General features: G+C 36.0%; 1 protein-coding gene across 1 annotated transcript in view; it reads left to right on the top strand.

The window, feature by feature from the left end:
* Positions 1-7092, top strand: part of LOC125662394 (uncharacterized) — a 1158266-nt gene that overhangs the window by 220648 nt on the left and 930526 nt on the right. The window lies entirely within an intron of this gene.

Raw genomic sequence — 7092 nt, 5'->3', positions numbered from 1 at the left:
TTTTGAGTAAAGAAGATTGACGTTTTTTGAATTGAGGGTCACCCCCTTTAAAGGCGATAGCATCAAGAGAAGACAAAATCTAGCCGTGGGACAATTTAAAAGGCTACTTGTATTCAGTGTGGCAGCGTTTAAAACATTTTGTCTGAAGAAAATTCATCGTTTATTTTCAATCGTACATATTGGGCTCGACAACTCGCCAGAAGCCGTACGTGGTGGGGTCACATTAGAACTAATTTAACATGGATACACGAACGAATTGTACGTCAATGAATAATTTCAATTCATTCTCAAATAGTAAAGATACTGACCAGTTTATCTAAAATCTTATCAACCTCTTTCCAATAATATTATAAAGTACCAGGGTCTTATATGCACCGTTTTGATTTTTAATGGCATTTGGAACAAGTTTGTTGAGAGAGAGAGAGAGAGAGAGAGAGAGAGAGAGAGAGAACAGTCAAGTGGGCCCAGGCGAGAATTAACGTAAGTATATTGAAAACTAAAGTATGTGTTGACAATTTGAAATCTGACGGCTGAGATTAATATAGGGAATTGGAGAGGGACTCTGGTTTATTTAGTTTACTTAGCAAAATAATGATAATTATTTACCATGGATGTGGAAAGTGTATATCATCGCCATAAAATTGTTATTTCTTTAGTTATAGAAACAGTTTAGGGCAATATATATATATATATATATATATATATATATATATATATATATATATATATATACAAGTATATCGATATTGAATATAATAGCTGCACAGTAGTTTGTTGACTTTAAAAAAGTTTAGTGTTTGAAACATTCCTAAACCTTTTCATTGGGCTCCATAAAATAAAATAAAACAAAATTAGCGATAAAGCTAAAAGGTGGTGGAGAAAAAATCAAGCCCAATTGAGTGTTTATTACCACAACAAAATTCTACTAGAAGATATTGACCATGATTGATGCGTGGGTGCGCCGAAATACAACTAGCTCCTTCACAAATCTTCTTAAGAAGCACTAGGCTAGAATATTTTGTAATATTCTCAAGAACAACAGGGCCATGATAAATCACATTTATGTTCCGTTAGCCTCAGCTTAACCTTGCCAAGTGGATTAGGCTTGTTTTTTGGCATGACAGGCAGAACCAGTAACACAGTGTTGAATTGAAAAAATGTCATTTATTAATAAAATGACGAAAATGAAACTTGACAAAATAATGGGGGTCAGAAAAGACTAGAAAACATTGGTAAACGTCTTTGGATAAGTATTATGCAATCTGACCCCCAGCAAAATCTAACATAAAGATATATGGGGGCCAAAAACATGACCCCCAACAAACATCACATAAAATTATATGAGAATCAACTAATCTGTTATCTAAACAACACAACCTGTCTGTCCACAAAAAAGGTGGGTAATGTAAAAACTACAGGCCAAATCACATTGATATACAAGAATGCGCAGCTAGTACTGATTGAAAATTGTCCAGATTGTATGTGTTGGTTAAGACCACAATACGGATTCAATGTTGTACATAAAATTTATAGGTGAACGTTTGACAATAGCAGTTCTATGGTCAGTCATATTAATATGCAAGTATGTAAAAGTAGTTCAAATTCAAGTTTGTTTACATCAGGGACCGCAGGGGCAAGGTGGGATCACAATCAGAGATCAAAGATTTATTTTGAAAAATACAGGGAATTAATTCAAACAAATTCTTTTCTAGAGTAGCAGGACTACACAAAATCACATCAAAATGCAAATGTCCCCAATCTGTGCGAATGCAAGTTTTTTGTTATGCCTCCGCGATAGAGTCGGGGGGGGGGGGGTGTTGTTGTTGTTATTATTGTTTTGTCCTGTTCCTATTTCTTTCTGAAACTTTAACCTAGCTCATAACTTTGGTTTTTATAGCACAGTGCATGACCTTGCCCTTGAAGTTTGACCTACTTTTAGGATAATGTTTGTAGTAACTCCTGAACTATTAAATAAGGAGTTTCCACATTTTGTATATAGATTTCGTTTTACGATACCTTTCATTTCATATTATGATCCGAGACCTTGGTTTTCTCCAGTAGTGTTAGTGATATTGGTATCGAGTCATCTCCGTGTTGTGTGGATTCAGATCCGGTTATGTTGTGACCATTGGGGATAGGTTAGTGCCACAATGTGGGGTCAATATTTTTCACGAAAATATTTGATTGTGTATTGTTTAATGTCCCTCTCGAGAATCTTTCACTCATATGAAGACGTCACCACTGCCGGCGAGAGGCTGCAACATGTAGGCCTATGCTCGGCGCTTATGGCCTTTGAGCAGGGAGGGATCTTTAACGTGCCACACCTGCTGTGACACGGGACCTCGGTTTTTGCTGTCTCATCCGAAAGACCGCCCCATCATTTAGTGACATCTTACGACAAGCAAAGAGTACTGGGGACCTATTCTAACCCGGATCCCCACGGAATTTCACGAAATAGAGAGTGAAAAAGAAAACAATAAAACATTTGAACAAATCACAACGGGTGAACAACAGCAGGGTGATGGTGACTCAGGTGAGTGATGGGAACATGGGCTTCTTGTTAATGTCGTATCTCATTGCTAAATGTTGAATATTTTTTCGAAAGAGCAGTCAATACCTATACTTAAGGTTTGACGCAGCTAAAGCACAAGCGGGACTCGAACCCTGTCCCACGACCTCCCAGCCATGAAAAAAGATGTAACCACTGTACCATTTCGACCGATACTAGTTAAAAAAAAAATAAACGATGCATTTATGTTTCAATGAACCACACCCCTTCTCATACACCTGACTAATGTTGAACAGATACATATTGTTTTATAACTGTGTATATAACTTAATATGTCCCTATTTAACCAATAATGCCTTGCAGTGGATGTACATATTAAAAAGTTCAGTTCATGTTGTAAATCCAATCTCTTGTTTACGTGAGCAAGTAGGTGTACAATCCCCGTCATTTTTGTCGTCAAAGTATTAAAGTTCCTTATTTGAAACGGTAGCGGTAGCTGAGTGGTAGCGTATCCGCTTCATAACAGGGATGTTGTGCAGGGCCGTAAATTAACCTTAAATTTGGAGGAGGCAGGAAATTAGGTGGGGGTATGGGGGCCGCCCAGGCCCCCAGACGCTGAGCACATTTTGTGCACACTGAACACGTTTCGTGCAAAATCCTTGATTCTAGGGCCTTCTAAGATGTTACTTGACTAACTCATTCTAAAAGAAAGATTTGGAATGCTTTTTAAGAGAGGTATCATGTTCTTAGTTATTGGAAACAACATAAATTCTAATGAACTTTAAATTTTAATTTTTTTTGGCTCAAAAGTTGGAGGAGGCAGCTGCCTCCTCCGCCTCCATGTAATTTACGGGCCCTGGTTGTGAGTTCGATACCCGTTCGTGTCATGGCCGCGTCGAATTTAAGACCTAAATATAGATGCATTCTAGTGATCGCTCCTTCCCCAAACGCTCGTCATTTAGAAATGAGAATCAAGACTTCACAAACGGAGTTCCCATGTCATGACAGGCGTTGGTATAATGGGGTGTTGCTAAAACGCGGAACGGAAAACAGAACAGAATTCAAGAACTAGAATGTCAATGTAGGTACATGTAAGAAAATCAATATATGCACCCAGGGGTGCATGAGCCGAGTTGCATGGGATACATTGTAAAGTCAGGAATGATGTGGCATATTTATAATTGTGAAGAACTAATTTCAGTTTTAAACTTTTCGAGTTACTGTCAAGAAACCATATTCGTTTTCAATATATTTTCGGTCACTGTGACCTTGACCTTTGACTTTTTTCTCCAAAATCAATAGGGACCTTGCTTTGCTGGTATCCAACAATATATTCAAGTTTCATTTGATTCAAATTAAAAAATTTCAAGTTATCCTGCGGAAACCAAAATATTTTGGAATTTTAAATCTATTTTCGGTCACTGTGACCTTGACCTTTGACCATTTTTCTTCAATATCAATAGGGGTCTTCCTTACCTGGTACCCAACACTATATCAAAGTTTCATTTGATTAGATTGTAAACTTTTCTAGTTATCATCCGGAAACCAATTGTTGGCGTCCAACCGCCCGCCCGCATCACCAAACCGATAGCCGAGTTCAACTTCGTTGCAACTCGGTTAATAACACCAAAAATCGGACGAAAATACTTTATGATTAAAATAAAAATATGGGAATTTGTTCACAAAAAGTAAAACAATCTTATCTTAAAATTCTGCATCATAAATTGATTAAGGGAATTTAAACGTTTGTATAAGAATTTACAAAGCATTTTACAAGAATTTTGAAATATCGTCATTGACAGATGCGTTAGCGAGCAGCGACACCTATGGAGGGGAATGGAAAGAAAACACGTACTTCATATGTGCCCCCCCCCCCCCCCCCCCCCCCCCCCCGGTGGCAATACGTCATTAAATTTACACAAAATACCGTGTATGTGTGTACTGACAACAGGGAGTGTGGTATATATATAACAACGACAATTCATGATCTTATCAAGTCAGCAAGTTAAACATCTTGTGTTTGATACATCATTTTTTTAACCAACAGAGACTTTGTGACCGCAGCACTCCAATCCTAAATATGGGGGACCTCTATCAGTTTATCTAAACTGAATACTTGTATCTTAATATTTAGATTAATAATAAGACGGCCTTTCAATTCCATTAAAGCAGACATTGTCTGTTAGTCTTTTAGCTATTTCATATCTGTTAATTTCTCATGCTATGGATATTAAACTCAATCTTAGTTTTCATTGGTTCTGTTTCAATCTTTCTTTCCCGCTGTATCTCTTTGGGTTCAACACTAGTCCACAGGATGTCGGTAAATGTACGAAGTTTCACATGAATTCATCCCAAATAAGGCAAACCTTTTATACACACCGGACCCGTTCGTTTTAAAATTTGATGTGATACATAAATACATACATGTATTATACAAGGTGTAGAACTAAATTACGAATAGAAGCAAGTTCAGTTGGAAGAAGGCTATATTCGGGAAAAAAATGTTAAATGAATTATTTTATCTTTTACAATTTTGTTTTCGGGAGGGGGTATTCATTGGATATAGAATTTGAAAATTTAAGTCTTTTTCAGTATTCTTATTGTTTTTTCTTTATTAATTATTTTCATGGTAAGTTAATGCTTTTAAAATACATATGCATCGTTATGAGGTATTAATATGAAACGGTGGATTCTGTGGATGACATCCCGCTCTCTCTGTAATTTCTGCTTTCCTTGTTCATGATAAACCTTTTATTTTGCAAAATGCTGACCTCCTCATAACATTATTGCATACAATATTTTCCGTTCCGTTTTGTTTTCCGTTCCGCGTTTTAGCAACACCCGGTATAATGTACCTCACTGTCACGGCCCTCGGCGCTATGCATATGTCACTTACAGCCGATGACGCCTCAATATCTGTTAAACATTCTCGAAGAGACGTAAAATAAACAAACAAAACTGTTCCCTGTTTGTTTACTATTCAATATCTAAGACATACCACACCAAGAGAATTAGTGTCTTAGATTACCTAGAAAGGAGCGTTAATAATCGTACGAAAGTTGGATCAAACTGAATATGTGTATAACACAGAACGAAGAGTACGTATGTCCCATCTTTGTTTAAACGCATCTGAAACAGACCACCTCCCTAAACGTTACTTGATGTCATTTAGATGTAGTGTTGATATTCTAATGAGTCAATTTAACGCGTTGCCTTTAGCCGTATATAGAAGATTTCGTTAAGATTACAGGCTTAGAATTGAATCTATTGACATTTCAAGACACCGTGTCGTGGAATGCGTGCATTATCTTTTATTTGATATATTCACTCTCGATTAAGCGCAGTTTGAAACAAAGAAAATTTTATCTAACATTGTCGAGATGCCACTTGTAATTTTTTCTTCACGCTATAGATAGTATCAACCTCACAACCTAACATTTTTCTGACCATTAACTAAAAAAAATATTTTCTCCTGACATTCCTGTGGATTTGTCGTAACCTGAATATGACATAAAGCATACTGCAAAAAATGAAATAATATGAGAAACATATCAAAGTGTTGAAACAAATTATGAAGAGCTCACGTTCTGGATTAATTGTTCTCTTTGTGTTGATCAGATTCTCCCAGGGGTATGGTGAGTATTTCTTCTCTACCTTCTTTTATCAAATCAAAATTTGAACTAAAGATCGGGCTACACTGATGGGAAACCAATCCATGTACGTCTATTAGATCTTGAAGATTACTTCGGATTTTTTTCCCTTGAGATAAAGTGTTTGCATACGAAAAATGTCATGGTAAATTGGGGGCAAGATCCAAAAAGTTTAATTCGGATCAAAAGATTTTTGCTTGACAAAAAAAAAAAAAAAAAAAAAAAAGAAAGAAAGAAAAGAAATTCACATAGTTTTTATAAAGGTACACACCCTATAAAAATGAACTTGATCAATGTTTAACCAAATCGACTATCAAGTACAAGTAGCACTCTACATACAGATTCTACTGTTTATTCACAAATAAAAGGGTATATACATGTATGTATTCTTTATTAGCCGCATATACTGTTAAATACAAAACATACTTTTTGTAATCGATATCAGATGAAAGAAACTGATAAAAGTTTTTACCCTCTTCCTTCAGCTACTGAGATTTAGATTTATATCCGACATCTCTCTTGCAATATCGCCCCTTCTATATGAACAAAACATAGGGTCGCGGCTGTCCAATTTGGATCTTACACTAAATAATGTATAGCTGCAGTCAAAATAAGGATGCCAAACGAAAAAATATAATTGAACATTGCAGATCAAAGGAAGAAAACCAGACACAGGAATTAATTTACTGAAGTATTGTGCATTAGGGTTATTATCGATCAAAACATTTATGGCTCGATAAAGAATTACTCAGGATTCAGCATTCGTTAATTATTTTCTCGAATCATGAAATATGGTGTATACATAATTGTAAAACAGTTAAGTCGTTTAAAACTCAACAAACGTTAAACATGCTTATTTTGAGTTTAACAGTAGTTTTGAATATCAAGGTAGGTTGATTTCACAGTTTGAGATAGGTAACACTATTCCTTGAA

The sequence above is a fragment of the Ostrea edulis genome, chromosome 8 (genome assembly GCF_947568905.1).
Source record: "Ostrea edulis chromosome 8, xbOstEdul1.1, whole genome shotgun sequence".
Lineage (NCBI taxonomy): Eukaryota > Metazoa > Mollusca > Bivalvia > Ostreida > Ostreidae > Ostrea > Ostrea edulis.
This window is presented reverse-complemented; position numbering and strand designations above follow the sequence as displayed.